The sequence below is a fragment of the Strix uralensis genome, unplaced genomic scaffold, assembly GCF_047716275.1.
Source record: "Strix uralensis isolate ZFMK-TIS-50842 unplaced genomic scaffold, bStrUra1 scaffold_247, whole genome shotgun sequence".
NCBI lineage: Eukaryota > Metazoa > Chordata > Aves > Strigiformes > Strigidae > Strix > Strix uralensis.
The window spans coordinates 85603-103500 of NW_027436848.1; positions in this window are offsets into that span (position 1 = coordinate 85603).

A 17898-nucleotide genomic window follows, 5' to 3' on the forward strand; every position below is an offset into this window, starting at 1 on the left:
GGGAAGGAAATGTAAAAGAGACAGTAAATGAATCAAAGGTGCCAAGGTTTTGTCTAGACTAGAGATGAGCATCACATTCAGCAGCGAGCCCTCTGGAAAGCTTGTACTGGTGCCAGAGCCAAAGAACAGACTCTACAGGCACAGTCTGCCTCATCAAAGAAATTCCACTGTCAGTCATCGAGTGCTGAAAATAAGACTCACCATCTCTTTAGAACCAGGATCTGAGCACAGCAAAGAGCAACAGGAAGAAAATGCAGACCAAAAAGATAAAAAACCCAGTTTCAAACTGGAAGCATGGAAAGCAGAAAAAAGTGAGGCTAAAGGTGGTGAGGGGTGTCGAGAAGAAGAGATAAGGGCAAGAACATATCCTTATCACCTGGACATTAATAATTTTTGCTTTTTTTCTTCTAGTTTTATTTCAGCCACCTTCTCTATCACAGATCAACAAAATAAAATGAGCGACTCAGAATGCAAGGGAAAAATAACTTGGAATTTGAATCCATTAAGTTTGAAAAGTGAGATGTGACAGCCAAACTGGTTTCATAAATTAAGAATCTTCCCAGCCTCATGGATCATCACTGACATCTCAAAATGAACATTTTAAAATAACTGAGATATTTTAGCTTGAAGTACTGAAAAAATTGACAGAGATCTATTCTTGCATTGTTCTCGCTGTGATGCAACATGAAAGGACAAGAAATTTTGTCCCACCACATTATGGCAATGGCTTGTCTGCTGATTAAGGGACAAGAGAAGTGGGATCCTGCAACACCTTGGGTTGGCTCTGGTTTATCAGTCAGCTTTAAATAGCACACACCATACTACCACAGCCATCAGGACATGGCAAACAGAAACAGTAAGAAAACTGTACAGCAGCTGTAAGTGGCTGCAGGGCACAGCAGAGCTTTTCCCTTCGTGTCTCCCCCTGACCTGCAGTTTTGGTGGTACCAGTCCCAAAGCACTAGCAGTGACTGCCTGCTGCCCCCTGAGCTGTGCAGCACACACACTGCACAGCACTGAACCCCAGGGCTGGGATTTAGGTCAGCAGCAATGACCTGCACACAGCGCTCCCAGCCTGGGCTCCAGGGGTAAGCACTGCTCTCCCACCGGCTTTTAGAACAGCCTAAAAACGGCTGCCAGCCCAAGGCAGCGCCTGGCCCTTCCGAGGCGGCTCTGCGGAGGGTTCTCAATGGCTGCAGCTGAAGCAGAAGCTGTCTGGGAGAGCCCCAGCCTATGGCTTCAGGCCTTCAAGCTTTATTCAGCATTTTCCAGTCGTTTTTCCCCCAAATGAATGTTAGCAGGAGAGGACATCCAGTAGCACCAAAACCAGATCCTGGCATTTGTCTTAATTTATAACATAAAAGAAAAGAGACTTTGCATTATTGGATATTACAGCCATGTTTATGAATCCACCTGCAAAAACAACTTGTTCCTTCCAGCTCTAAGAGCCAAAGAAATTTAACTATGTTTCAGTTAGTACTTAACTGCTTACTTTCAGGAAAGCAACACAATTTTGCTAATTTTTTAGAAATGAAGTCATGCTGATTAAAACACTATAATCAATAAATATGAAATAAAACTGATTTTTTTGATATGGGTGAAGACTTCTTTAATTTTCCTGACATTACATCACTTGAAAAATAAAACTGCAGTTAATTTTATACATGACTACTTACCCAAAGTATTCTCATGCTGTCATGGATCAATGCTGGAAGCACAGTCTGTGTCTCAGCAGCACTCAGTGATCAATGTGATTGTCTGAGCAGCCATCAGAGAAGCCGTTATGTTAAAGATTAGCTCCTGAAGACACATCAACACTATCATCACCGTTATCTCAAATGGCCTGTTTACTACACAAAATTACTCTAAAAATGTACTTTTTCATCCCATATTGAAAGTATGTTTTAAAAATCAAGCACAGAAGATGTTTGTTTTTAGCAGCAACCCTTTCTATCTTTCTCCTACTCCAGAAGTCTCGCAGCACACCAGACTACCAGTTACAGCTCAATCAGGTCAATTCTTAGAAGGACCCAGGCTCAGATGTTTGGTTTGACACTACCAGGTGTTGTGTTGGCAGTGTGTTCACAGCCCAGAAAAAAAGTCCAAGTATCAGCTGCTCCTAGAGACTGTGGTCTGCCTACAGCACCCAGCGTGACCCAGTGCTCACTTCTGGACGGCAGCTCACCTGGGACAGGATTTGTTCCGCAGGGGAACTTCCAGCACTGCACATGCAATGCCCCTTCAAGGCCCTTGCTCTCACCAAGTCCAACTCCATTAACTAGTTTCTATAGTCTAAAGTAAGTTGGAAAAATCTTTAGCTTATGACACAGCAGAATGGAAAGTGGACAGACCTTGAAAAATTGGGTCACTGGTGTATCAGTTTCCCACCCCATGTGGGCAAGTGTTGCTGTGGAGACTATTGCACTGTAACTGAAATACCGCTGCTTCAAAGTGAAGTCTGCCTTAAGGATCTTTTTAACGAAAAAGAAAAATTAACATTTTTAACACTGCTAATCCTTCCACAATTGCCCAGAATAACACTGGTGTTTATCTAGTCTAAGAATGCACTGGGTTTCGTTTCAAAGGCGCAGAGATAACCTCAGCTGTGTTCAGACACACCTCCAGCAGCAGGCCAGGCAGCCCTAACGGCAGGAAAACACCATTTCATACATCAGCCAGCATGCTCACCGAGAACAGCAGATGCAAACCAGCCCTGAATGGCACCACCCCACATTTCCACTCAGAAAGAGATTTCTGTGAGCTTGGGTTCGACAGCTGACACAGCAGCTCAGCGAACTTGGGTGCTACCTTATTATTACGGGTTCTATTAGAATCTCTGTAATTAGGGAACTGTCAGCACTCCCAGTGTGAATTCTTTTCCAGGGGTTAATAACTGAGCTGTAAAATCTGCTTTGGGAGGGGATTTTGCATCTGGGTGTGAAACCCTTTTTCGGTGCAAGAAAAAAAAAGGGGTCTGCGTTTTTCCTCTTTTCTCTGAATATGGAGAATTATAACGCTTGAAAACACCTGAAAGCATTCTGAAATACAATGCCTGTAACAATAGAGCAGCACTTCCAGAGTTTTTAAGAAAATAATTCAATACGAATGTCTTCTTGTGGTTGTGTGGACATAAAATGGACAAGAGATTTATGAGATGCAGAGGCAGCTCCTGCCAGCGGACTCTCTGGTGACTTTAGGCAGGTACCAGTGTCCCGGTGATTCGCCTTCCCTGCCTCTGGGAGAAGGATCATTGGTGTAATGCTCTACCCATGAAATGCTCTCACCGAAACCCAGGGAACACACTGTGTGACTGACAGGTCCTTTTTCATACAATACACACCTGCTGACCCTTGCACACCTGCAGACTCCACCTGCTTCACATGCCCAGAGGTGCCGTGTGTGTGACAAGTCAGGCACCTGCAGACATTCAGTGTCACTCCATCGATATACCCGGCCCATATGATCAGTGAGAGGGCTAATACCAGGTTCAGGATCCTGATTACACCTGAACGTTGGAGAGAGCTTAACATACATATTACAATAGCCTGACCATTTGTTAGTGCCCAAATAACTGTACCAGGAAATCCTTCTAAGCTGTTTAATCAAATATTAAAAAATGTGAACAAGGCTTTTTACTCCAAGATTTTCAGAGTCACCACTGCTGGTATTACCTTTGGCCACCTCCCTATGTACACCTGATCAGAAATCGGTGTTATAAAAACTGATCTTTTTAAATCCTACAGAACTTTTTTGCCTCTCAAAAGCAGAACCTCCCATATATGAAAGGTAAACCAACAACAGAACAGCTCTTGGAAGTAGCACAATTAGAAAAATTGCCCTAATTTCAAAACTGAACAAGTTAACTCTTCCAGGCACTATCACAGGTACACTTCTTCCCTGAGGGTTTCAAACAGAAGGACTCACATCAAGAGACTTGAAGCCTGATGCTGCAGCCTGGCCATCAGCAGGATCTCAGGGCAGTTTGTGCAGGGAGATACTGCAGTGATCAGTCTCTTCCACGGCATCACACTGACCAGAACAAGGAACCACTGTATCTGCACAGGGAAAGTGAGCTCCGGGCTTTAATCCTCTGACACTACATTCACAATCACTTAATACTTGCAATGCTTCGTCTTTAAGAGTATAACAGTACCTTTTTTAGAAAATAAATAAATAAAAGGCTGCTCACTAAGTACTTAAGGCACAAGCTAAATGACAGCAGAAATCAGAACAAGTGAAATAGTTGAAATCAACACTTCATTGTACCAGGACCACTCACAATGTACACATGTTCTCACTGCAGATAAAAACACTATTATTTGCCTATAACTATGGCTTCAGGAAATGGGTAAAAAAATTGCCTTTGATTCACTACTAGAATTACATTATTCCTTCAAATAAATCTGAACAAGCAAAAAAAAAAAAAAATTTCTTGTTTCACTCCAGGTAAGTGGTAAAGATAAAACACACACTCAAGTACTCCTTCCTACCACGTCAGACAATCTGAACATCCAAATTCCTGGTACTGCTCAGAACCTGGAACTGCAGGAGGCAGACAAGGGAACCACCGGGTGGTGTGACAGTTAGGGATGCTTTAATACATAGAACACCCCTGGTTTTCTTTACATCTCTACTTTCTCATAACAGAAAACAACTATGAAAAAGAAAAGTCTCACCTAAGCCATTGTTTGCAGCAAAAATCTACCATAGGTTTAAGTATTTTACTGAGCAGAGATCAACTTAAAATTAAATCCACAACAGAGTCTGGGTTTAGAAGACAATGTTAAATTGATAATAAAACGACCACACATATTTTTCCTGAAAAAACTGAAGGTTGTCTGTCTGTTACCTTTGGATTCAAATGACAAGTATTTTAATAAAGCCTTGTTGATGTGAATATCCTACTGCATCACTGCACGATGGAGAACCCCGCGCGTAGCAGATCGTGTGAACTGTGTGGCAGAACCTGGGAGGCCTTTGCCTTGTCTGAGCCTCTGCAGCACTTTAACCACCCCCTGAACTAAAGCAGAAGTGCAGCTTCCAAAGGGCTTGTCCACAAGGATCCAGTGGCACCACACTGTCTCTAATTGTTCTAACGCAGAGTTATCTTACAGAGTTCACCAAATACTAGATTTCATAGTATAGTCAACCAAGATGACCCAGCAATTTACAGGAACAAACCAAGGCCTCGTGTTTTACAACTAAATTCAGATTCAACTGACATACAGAATGAACTTTGCAAGCAACAAAGAACCTCCAGTAAAGACCATTACCAAAAAAACCCCCCAAACCCCATACACTTAGAAAAACTGCACAAGGCCAGAGGAACACATTTTATCACCATTTTAAACAATGTTTCAAGAGGAGACAAAGAAAAAGCAAACAAACAAAAACACCCACACCACTCAAACCTCAAAGTGCTATTTTAAAAACTACCTTGTAAAATCATCATCATCCAAAGACTTCTCAGAATTTTTTCATCCAAATGCCCTGGGTGGTTTGTAGGTGTTACCGGAGCCACACACCCACCCTACAGACAATGACATTACAGAAGGGTAACTTCAGACAAAGTTATACAAGGTTCTCGCTGATGGTCAAACACCAGAACAGCGTCAGAGTTTAAAGCCATTTCCAACTTCAGAATTTGGGATTTCCCACAAACTTGGGAATTTTCAGAATCAGACTCATTCATTGTTAAAGAATAAAACTTCAGCAACTGCGTGTACGTCTCTATGTGTGGATCTCCTAAGTTAAATTTACTTCTTGTACAAAGTACATGAAGATCTCAATTTTCAGTATCTTCTTTCTTCTAAAAACTAGGAAAAAGCTTGCTGAATCTTATTCAGGGAGTGCAAAGTTCCGACAGCTCATTTAGTCCATTACAAGCCTCACTACCCAATTCCAGCTGCAGTCTGAATGAGGGAATGGGTCAGTGTGTGCTGCTTGGCCTCTTCCACGAGCAAATAAAAGGTCTCTCGTCTCAAAATCGCTATTGATACAGAAAATCCATACTGGCAAAGAAAGTTAATACACTGTGGATTTAACTGGGTGAAAAATTACTGTATCCTCATTTTTTACCTGAAAGAAAACAAATTATTTGCAGAACGAGATGTCTGTAATCAGCATCAGTCAGCTGATAAATGTCCTATTGCTGCTTCACTCTCAGTAATATATAGATGTGCACACTGAATACTTCTGAAAGTACTCAACTGCTCTAAAGAAGCCAATTTCCTAAAGCAAAATCTTATTCTACTTCAAACAAGAGAAAGAGCAAACCACCTTAAAGTTTTACTGTACATACTGTCAGATGATACTCATTCAAGTTACAAATTCTTTTCAAACAAGTAACTACTTTTGAACTACACGGCCTTACCTGTACTGCTCTTAAGCAAGTTGTCTGTCATAGGTTTTACTACAGAATTAAGCAGAACGGGACAGCGTATGAAGAAATAAATTAGTGTAGTTGGAATATAAAAAAAAAGTCATGGAAAAAGTATTCCTAGAAAGCAGAGCTTTAAATTTAAATATAATTAAAAATGTATAAATAAATGAAGCAACAGGGTATGGAAAATTATGGTGCTGCGTTTCTAGTCCACACAGATTGGTGTGCACACTTAATTATTTAGGGATATTACAATGAAAACCAGAGTTTCTTGACCAAGTTCCACCAACTACGGTCTCATGATGGCCACCCGAAGGCAAACAGGTTCAGTAAGAACTGTTCGTCCAGGTTTCAGCTCCAGCCACTCAAAGGCACTTCTGAGGGGTGCCACACAGGTTTGTAGAAATTAAAGAGTAAGGTCAGAAGCACAGTCATCAATCACGAGACTGCAAGCCAAACCAGCAGAGGCAGCAGGAAAGGTTACAGCTAAGAATCCTACAAGAATCCTGAGGAAAAGAAGAGGATTGAGGGAAAAAAAAGAGGAAAAAAGATGATGATAAGGCAAAGTAAGTTTTATAGACAAAAGTGATCTTACAGAGAGGAGAGTGAGGAATATTAGAAGAAACCATTTGAGAGAGAGAAAAAGCAAAAGCCTTACTGCTAGCAGAGCAGTGCAGAGGCAGAATTCTGTTTTCCTCACTCTATGTTTGAAGCTCAGGTATCTCCAATCCACCTCCTGCCAGCTGCCCATGGACAGATCCCAGCACCTACATGGAGCTGGCACAAATTTAACCAAACACTGCACTTGTACATCTGTACAGACTAGACCACAGAAACAAAGCCTGAGTCACCTTCTAAAATCCACAGCAGTTTGATCAATGGTAAGGACACAGAAGGCATTATCAGAACAGCACAACCTCATCCACAGCTCCGTATCACCCACCGCCTCCTTGTTCACCTGCCACGTACGCCCATTCCTTCTCCTCCAGCCCAAGCCCACATCCTCACAATCCATTCATTTTAATTAGTCTTTCATTCCTATGCCATTAAATTCCATATTCTAAGCGGTCTTCTGAACACAATTTTTGGAAGAAGCACATTCTACAATAAATGAAGAGAGTAAAAACAGAGAAACATAGACAATGCAGAGGCATAAGGAAGGGACGTTGATGCACCAAATAGTAACAGAAACAATTCCCCCTCATTCTTAAAACCTAGCAATCCTCTATCCAATCTTTAAAACAGACAACGCTCATTATACAATACATAAGCACTGTCAACATCCACAAAAACACACATATTACATTCTGAACACATACACTAAACACACTCCTATTAAACTCAAACCAACATCGCTATCTCACAGGCTGGGATAAAGCACCCTGCTTACTGCAAAATTCTTAAACAGAACTAAGTGGAAAGGGTTGTGTGACATTTCACATGCAATTATACTTTCTGAAGTCAACAGGCTCCACTATGCAGAACTACAGGTGTTCATCTAAAAAAAAAATTAACCTTAAGATAGATCCATACGTACGTAGAATTAGACTAGCAAACCTGTGTGTGCTGTACACGTGTTAAACAGAAAACAACCCTTGCTCTTTGCCACTGCTCAGTACAAAGCATCACTTACTGTACACGTATCCATGGAGTTGGTTCTAATGAATTATGGCATTAAGGTGAGTTAAATCAACAGAAGAGTCTGGTGCCAGGACAGTTTGAATATACATCAGTACAAATTCACTCTCCTACCCTTTCTAAACAAACCTGGTGTTGAAATACACCTTTGTATGAATCCAGCAGATCTTGCACTGACAATGACTGAAATCATGAACTGGACTGACAGATCAGAGCTGCTGTGTCATTTCGTAAGTCTTCCAAGTGATCATGGTGCATTTGTACTCCCACCACAAGGTTCCTAATGCGGATAAACATGTGAAGACCTGACTGTGAGGCACTGTGGACCTCACATGCATCAGCTACATCATCCATGCAAAATGAAGCTGCACACATTAGCTAATAAATGAACACAAACAGAAATCTGCTCCAGAGAGCTCCCACTGCTGGCTGAAGTGCAATGATTTTGAGATCTGGTCACCAGCACTGGGACCCAGACCTCTCCCAGTTCAGGAAATACTGTATTCCCACAGACGGAAACTGCTTTTAATCTTTACTTGGAGATTCTGTTTGCTGAACTTGAGGCAGCTGCAGCTCTGAGTTGCAATAAAACTGCATGTAGCAGGAGCATCAATCACCTCCTTCCTAAATATATTCACAAAAGCTGGAAACAAAGATTTTTCACACATCAATGAGCAGGGAATACATATTGTTAAGTGCATTGCTTTAATCCATTAGCACGGGAGTCACTTTAGTGTTCGCTTTAATGATTAATGCAAGAATCAGTCCGTGCTAAAAACATGATGCCTGTCCAGTTGTGGGATCTTCTACATATTTTCCAAAACCTATTCTTCCCCATACCTTTTACCATTCATGCATCCAGAAAAATGCTTTCTGAGTTTTAATTTGGAATCTGTAATAAGGTTCAAACAAGAGACGCTGACTCTCATTTATCAATTAACATTTATCACAGCAAATCATAATGCAGCTGTGTTTCAGACAGAAAGCATTTCTATGGATGAGATGGGAGTAGCAATTTCAACGAAATAAAGTCATAAGCGTCACCATCAAGCTCTATGCATACTCTGAGAATGCAATTAGAGTGATCTCAACATACAACAGGTCTGAACTACTGAACTGCAATTAGTAAAACCCTTCTCAAATGTGCTGTATGGACAAAAAAAGACACCGAATGCACCAGATTTAGAAACCAACAGTGTAGCTGCGCTTAGTAAAGTACTAAATTAACTGCAAAAACACGAGCCAGCTCAAGGGCTTGTTTACTAAGTGTTAAATACATCTTACAAAACTTCACTGGGTTGTTGAAACAGAGTCCTTCAGACTAAGAAATGGGAATGCTACGTGGCAGGAATGCCCCAGCCAGGCAGAAGAACACTCCTGTGCTTGGCAGTGCCCTAAAACACAACAGCACAGGTCAGACCAGCCCTGATGGCTCAGCAAAGGAAATTCCCATGGAGCCTCCCACTCCTCTGCTGCAATCCTTCACATGAGGCCAGCTGAGGGAAGGGCTCTAAGACCAGCACGAAGAGTGCAGTGCAGTCTGGAACTGCAGAGGGCTCAGAACAACATCTGCAGGGGGGTGCAACCTGCGTCCTAAGCCATTTACCTACTCAGCCAGGGCACCAGCTGGAAATCCCTGCGGCTGTCACACTGCTGCCAGACATGGTGCTTTCCATTAAGAAAGCTCATCAGTCATAAACGTGTGTACCTCAATAATATTCAAAAAGTAAAGGAAGGGTGATTGCAGACCGAATCTGGCAGTATGAATCTGGTTCTTGTTTTCAGTACTGAAAGAAATACATTCATCGTTTTTCTTGATTTTTTTTTCCTTTTAAAATATTTCCTTTCTTAAGGGTAGAAACAAAACACAATATTGATTTTCCTTTTTGTTTGCTGTCAGGCCTGCCAAATCCCCCAGCCAACAGTTGTGAGACACTTCAACCCCTCCTGCCTCCCCAGGTGGGCTCTGGCCTCCTCTCCCACCCAGGGGCCTCATCGCCCCCTCACCCTTTCCTGCTGGCATGGGTGCTACCTGGGCATAGAAGAAATCAAATCAGAGAACTTAATTAGTTATTAAAAAAAACCCCGAACACACCCACATCACCACAAACAAACAAACAAAAAACCCACAAAAAACAAACTCTGGTTTTTTTCACCTGTTTTCTTCCCTCCTTCCCCACCTTTCACTGCACTTAGATAACAGATGCATTTGATGAACCATGTGCTGGCTCTGGGTCTAAGGCACAAGCGAAGGCTATTTTTCTTGAGGGCCATTTGACAGAGAAAGTTGCAGGGGGGAAAAAAAAAAACCATGCTCTTGCCAAAGCTTCAGCCCCCCCAGCTCCCCTTGGCCCATGCTGAGGATGGCAGGAAAATTACCCAAGACAGAGCTCTTCCAAACAGAGAGGTCTGGAAGCTTTTATCACATCACTGTTGGAAGTCTGGCAAAAACGCTCCAAAATTGCAGGAAAATATCCTGAGGATACATCTTCCTCTTCCTGTTCTATGAGCACAGCTGTAATAAAATTTCCCTACATTTTACAGAATCTTTAAGGATAATCAGTATATGCATGTTTCCACTTACTGTTTTGAATTCTTATTTTCAGAATATTTTTGGTAAGTCAGAACAACAGAACCAAAACAAGGTCAGTTCCGAGTCCTATGACCACTTCTTCAATGCTTCGCCTTTCATTTTTTGCCATGTTTTTCAAAATTTTTTTTTTTTTTGTTCTAGATCTATGCTTTTAGGGCTTCTACTGCAATTGCTTGAAGAAAATTCTACCACATTCTTTTCTTTCTTAAAAATGCTCCAATATTCAAAGGGATTTTGTTGACAACTAGTTTGATATGAAGTAACAACACAGAACTCCCAGCAATCATCACCTAATATGCATTAGAAAAGAAGTCCCTGAGACAAGATGCTCTGTTAAACAGGTATTAAGAGCAGATTCCAGCAGAGATGACAAACACCCCAGGCTTACCTCCACCCAAAGAAACAAACCATCAGCTCCTTTTATACTGGTCACTGAAAAGCTGACAGGTGGTGCCAACTACAAGCTGCTGTTCATGAGACTTTAAATAAATAAATACACCCCAATCCAACAGCAGTATACCAATGTTACTGATTTGATATGTTATTGATTTAATATAGATTAGTATTAATTTGTTTAATTTTAATAGGAATATAGAATTATAAGAGATATTTAGTAAAAATCCTATGCTGCATTTGCACTCTATACAGGAACCGAGGCTACTACGAACTCCCCTGTACAGCCCTGTACCAAGGCCGAAAGAATTGGTCAGAATCACCTAGTAGGAACATTTAGAACTATAGATAACAGGCTTAAGATTCAAGATAATTTTACTTATAAGGTATTTAATAACCTGAAAGAATGCAGAGAGATGTCAGAATCCAAATTAATGGGAAAATGGGGAAATCGGCTGAAGCAACATGTAAGTTTAAGCCAAGAAACAGTGTCCTCAGGCAATAGGTAACTCCGACAGGGGGAGATCGCGACCACCGACTCATTACCCACCGACTCACATTACACCCCAGACCCATTTCCAGGTGCTTCTGGACTCTACTGTGCAGAATCGGAAATAGGAGGAGAGTATGATAATGATTTCCAGGAATTGTTATGTTTATGCATGAATACTTAATGAATATGTATGAGTACTTCCACATAAGATGTATGATTTTGGTGCATGGTGTGCGTCGTTGGTGAAAGGATTCACCCGTGCACCCGGCCGTTAATAAAGAAGTGTCTGCTTATCTGCATCAAATTGGTGTTGATAAGTTTTATTCCGAGTTTTTCGGTAACATGAGGGAAATACCAAATTCCCCATTCTTTCTTATTCAAGTGATTACATGAATACATAAAAGCCTCGTTCTTTGTTTCAAAATAGTTTTTAACATTATGAAGAGTTTGATATGCAAGTGCTGACCCTTCTTAGTTACACCAAATCAAAACATAAGTTAGTCCAAGTTCTGCAGTTTTTGTTCCTGAATGAAAGTGTGAAGCTAGACAAAGACTACAAAACCAGTTTGTGTCAGAGAATGATTTTGTCACCAATACGCTAAATTTGGTAGAAGACTAAATTAAATATCTACAAATACTATGTATGATTAATCAATACTGAGAACATTCTAAGGTAAAATAGCATGTGTAGCTCAGCAAAAACATTTAAAAACGCCAGAGAAGGCACTGGCTAATAAGTAGCCTTGTGAAAGCTGCAGCTCTTCAAGGCTCCTTCTGACTATTCTTCTGACTTATACAGAAAAGTTTTTTAAGTATTCATTTCAAAAGAAAGAAAAAAGTAGTAATCCAGACTAGCTGAATGCACACTACTTCCTACTGAGTAAGAAACATCTTTAAGTTTTGGCAGCAGGTAGCTGCGATCCTGACTATCCTTGATTACCCTTTTGGAACATGCTGAACTTTTAACAAAGAAGAAAACATTTGTTTGCTTTATTTGAAGGGCTAGCAAAGTGAGACTGTAAAGAAACAGAGTACTCCAATTCCATGGGATTGCTTTACTTGTAGAGTTTCACCATGAAATTATTGAATAGCTCCATACCTAAATGTAAGAAGTCAGCTGTAATCAAGTAAGTAAAACATACCATTAATCAACAAACTTTATACAATTAAGTACATTACAAATATGGATGTCTGAGACTCACAGCCTTGCAACAAAACATGAGCAGCCAGTTCATGAACATCTCCCAAACCAACCAAAGCCACAAGCAATGACCGTAAGGAGTGTATTACAAATTTATCGTGTTTGCAATATACTCCCCCCCCCCCCCCCCGCCTCAGTCCGAATGATTTGCACTCAGCTCCCAGGTCTACTTTTTTCTTAATTCTGCCAGCCTCTGGGGAAGAAGGCGCATTGTACCAAGACCGCTGCGCCCTCCCGCCGCACAGCGGCACCCAGGCCGACCCCCGCCCGCCCAGGCGCTACTCACAGCGCTGCTTGGGCTCTATGAGCTTCATGGGCGCGTCCAGGAGGCGGCGGAGGCCGGCAGGACCCTGGGCGCCGCCCGACGCGGGACACGGCACAGCACGGCACGAAGATGCCGCCCGCCGCCCGCCCGCGTTTGTGCCGGGCCGCCGCTCCCTGCCCGCCGCCGCCCCATTGGCGCAGGGCGGGCCCGGCCCACGCGGCAGCGGGGCTGTGCCCGGGCGCCGCCGCCGCATTGGCCGGCACCGGGGGCCCTCGCTCCGCCCGCCCGGGCCGCCACCGGCGGGGGGGAACGCCCGCGGCGCGGGAGCCGGGTGGCCGCCAGCCCCGGCCGGGCGGCGATCTGCAGGGCAGGACCCACGGCCGCCTGACAGCGGGGCCGATGGCGACGCCGGCCCGGCCGGGCCGCGGCAGCGCCGCACGGAGGGGGCCGCCCCGCAGTGCTGCCGCGCTGAGCCCGCCGCGCTCATCACTTACGTGGCCTGTGCCGCCGGCCCGAGTCCACCCTCCGGCGCAGCCGGCATTTCTTGGCCACGGAGCCGTGGCTGAGCGGCGGCAGCTCCGGGCGGAGCAGCAGCGGGTGCAGCGCCTCCCCGCAGCCGCCGTGGCTCAGCGGCTGGCTCGGGGGGTGGAAGCCGTTCTGCAGCAGCCCGCCGAGCAGCGAGCAGGAGGCGGCGGGCGATGGCGGCCCCGCCGGGGCGGCGGCCTGGGCACGGAACGGCTCCCCCATGGCGGCAGACCTCTCCCCTTTGTCTCCCGGCTCAGCTCCGGCTGGGCGCGGTGGAGCCTCCGCTCATGCCGGCGCCCGTGCCCGCAGCTCCGAGCGCTGGGGATGCGGCGCCCGCCCTCCGCCGCCGGCAGCGCACGGCGCAGGCGTCCTGCCCGCAGCGCGCTGCAGAGGGGCGGTCGCCGTCCTCCGCCGGGGACACGGCGGCGACCCCCCCCCTCCCCAACGCCTGGCTAACATGCGCGTTCCCGGCCGCCGCCGGCACCTGCGGGGCTCCGGGAGCGCGCCGGGGCGGGGGGCGCTGGGGCGGCCCCCACTCGCACGGTCCCCCCGGCAGCCGGCACCCCTGGCCCCAGTAACCGGCTGCGGGGTCATTTTCGCTTCAGGGCACCCACCCGCACGCTCCTGTGACTCGAGGTGTGCCTTGTACCCCGCACAAAAAGTTACTTGGGCATCAGCATCAACGTTCAAGTTTTTGTCTGCGTAGTCACGTTGTTTCCTCAACAGCTTAGTGGGGCTAGTGTGACCTTGAATGCGTCTGACCTCGTGAAATATATTAAATATCAAGTGGACATAAAACCGGGTGAGCTGTGCTGTGGTGCCATGCGTGTACTTGAAAAGAAGCGGTAATTGAATTCTGGCCCTGCACATGAAGGTCATTTCTTCACACAAACTGCCAGTCCCTACATGGATGATTGTTCTTAAACTAAAACCAGGTCACATCGTCTCTCCTCCTTACACCTAAAATTAGTACAGGACACAGGCCCTCCCCTGAAAAACACCTACAAAGAATGAAGAGCTATTCTAATTGCCTCCAGAAAGGGACATTGTATTAAGCAACTGCTTCCTAAGAGGTAATGTGACATTCTCTCCCCTTCTGGGCTAGGGACACAACATTATATTTAGGTAACTGGGAGCAAGCCACAGAAAAACAGGCGCATGAAGCTGGGGAAACGAAGAAAGCACGTTTGAGAACAAAGAACAAGTAGAATTTTCTCCCTAAAAACCAGTAACTAGTGTTCTGATGATTAAAACACTCCAAATTTTCCTTTTCCTCATATCCTAATGCATAAGCAACTGTTGTAATTGCTAGCCCAAACGCGATTGCCCTGAAGAGGGCAGGAAGGCAAGCATGCTATGTATGTTTACTGCTAGAAGGAGCTGTAGTGCTTCCAAACCTGTGAAATTCTTTGAGAACTCCCTAACTTACTGAATTATGTTTAAACTAAAAACAAGGCGGCCGCTGCCTTGACTGGCAGGGACCTTCATACCACTTGTTAGCAGTTCTAGGCAGCTGGCTGGTTACGCTTTGCCAACTTTCCTTGTTAATTCAGACCTCTCAGGGCATGAGGAATCCTTGCTGCTCTGTCCCCAGCTGGTAACGGTTGCCCCTTTCTCTATGTCTGACACAGAAACTGACTCCACAACCAACCCACCCGATGCAGAACAGGGGATCATTCCTGCAAATCTGTTTTTCTCTGCAACTGCAGAGCAGACAGATAGGCAGTTACTGTATCTCAGCTGAAGGGTGGCAACTTTTTACCTTAGTGCAACAAAAGGAAGTCACCTTTAACTGCACGCTTACATTCCCTCGTGGTAGGATAGCAGCCCGCTGGCTCTGCAATGGAATACAGTACCTGTTTCAAGTGCTGTGCTCAATTTCAGGCAGTAAACTTCTGGAATAACTAACAAAGGATTAAATGAAAACATCAAGTTTTAGTCTAGGAAATGAAAGATTTGAAGAGATATTCAAATCTGGAACAGCTAACAGCAAAGGAGATATATCACAGTTGCTGAGAAACTAGAAGGAATTCCTAAGCAGTAACTGCAGTAAGGGAAATTCACTTTAGACTTCAGGCATTTCCTAGAATGAAGTTAGACAAGCATTAGACTGCACCGGAAGACTCAAATGTCCATTGCCGCAAATTTTTAGGAAAAATTAAATATCTGTGAGGAACAGTCTAGGTCGAGCTGATCCTGACTTAAAGCAAGGAAAAGGCATGGCCTAGACACCTTACTGAGGTTCTTTCCAATCTTTTATTTCTAATTAAATATTTCCCTAATATTTTGCTGTAAATATTGCACAATTATGCTCAGGTCACTGAAAAGTTCAGGGGCAGTGTAGACCAATGGCACATAACAACAACAAATGTCACATCAAATAATGCTGGAGAAAATAAGAAACAGAGCAACATTAAAGATGGTCCAAATCAGTTGACAGGTTTTATGTACAAGGACAGATGAGTCCTTGTGAGTGAGTCCTCTAAGTGAGCAAGTTTCCCTGATCTTGTAAGCTCTCCAGCACGAATGGAAGAAAACACTTTCCTAACATTTTGTATTGTTGTGGAAATATCAAGTTTCAGACCAAGGTGCTGCTTTATCAAAACAGTTTCAGACTCTTGTACTGGCGAATATCACATGAACTGATTTCTGCACTGCAAAGTATCACCTTTTACATATAATTTTTGTTTACACTTGTTGAATTTTGAAATGAAAGGTTTTACATACCCTCTTCAGTTGATTTCAGAATTCTTCAGCTCTTCTGCAATGTAAACTAAGACAACGGGAATAAAACTAGAGTGTTTGATGTATTACGGGATCATCTGTAAGGGTTTAAAATGAAGTAATCTCATGTTCTCAGGTGTATATAGCATTGCTTGTTCTGGGCACAAGCAAACTACAGTGCAATCCATTTGGCATTCAGGGCAAAAAGACCTGAGCCTTTTGCATTAATAAAGTTGAAACTGGGAGCAGATGAATTGTTCACCCTATTCTGCATCAGCTGTGAGCCACAGGTAGAACCACAGTACAGCATTTCATGAACTCATTGCCTGATGTAGACACCCTGTGCTCTTCTCATATTCTGCACTGGAGCTAGATTGGTGATGTGAAGGTCTCACATTATACTTAGTGTTTGAAAATCTGGAATGTCTTAGAAAACACAATCCAGAAGAGATATGATGGAAGTGATAATGTCACCTCTTCAAAACAGGACAAAAAGCAGAAATAAACTATCCTGCTACTCTCACAGTTGAGCCATTGGCTCCAGACCTGCTGTCTGCTGGTTTTTTATCCATACTATTTATGAGATGATGCATCACAGCACAACTGGCTGAAAGCAGGTATTGTTTTTAAGAGGTACTGCACTCTCTTGCCTTTATACCACAGATACACATTCAGTATATTAATGTCTACTCTACATCCCTTTATATTAATTTCTGTATATTTTATATATATATAAGTTGTTGCAAATCAAGAACTAGGTAGAACTACAACACCCGTCAATGAAGTCATGGCATGTATTACAGGTTGAATTTCTAACCCTTTGGTGCAACCAAAGTGAAGTTTTCCTCTTCCTTTTATCCTAACTTTATAAATAAACCCTGTGAGCCACTTCAGTTTTCAGTCTAACCTGCAAGACAACAATCCAGGTAGAGATGCAATATTGGCAAACAAAATTGAGGATGCTTACAGTTCTTTCAATATTAACGTTTACTCAGGATTTCTGTTTTCTTTTCTGAACAGGAGTAGGTGGAAACTACTTGCTTATTTTAAAATATTTTCCTATATATTTCACTAGCAATCTGGTGGGAAGAGGACTACAAACACGTAGTACGCTGAAGAAATCCAGGACACAAATGGACTCAGAACAGTGAACAAGTCTGCTACACTGACTCACTGCGTATTACACATTTGCACAGCAAACACTTCCTGGATTATTCCATCCCCGCCTGCACTTCAGACTCCCAGCTTTTTGTCACCTCTATTTATTTGTTTATAAACACAGAGAGCCAGGCTGCAATTCTCTAACTCTACAAGTCAGCTTCAGCAAACTAATGACTACCCTGGGGTTAAGATACTCTGCCACAGGATCAAATATGCTGTGCTCCAGCCCTTACAGTTTCAAAACCAATGGAACTGAAAAAAAAACCCAAAACCCAAACCAAACCAAAACACCCTTTCAGGCATGTTATCACAGGCAACCTGGCCTGAAATTTTTAGGCTCGTCCTCCCTCATTCTGTGGACCTCCTATGTCCCTGGTCTGAGACTAAGCTAAAATAAGCACCAAACAGGTGCAGTCCACAGGTAAATCCATTACCCAAGAACCAAAAAAAAAATCTTACAGAGCACCAGTGGTGTTATTCTAATTCAAAGCCATGCAGATACAAAGCTTTGGTCGTATTTTGG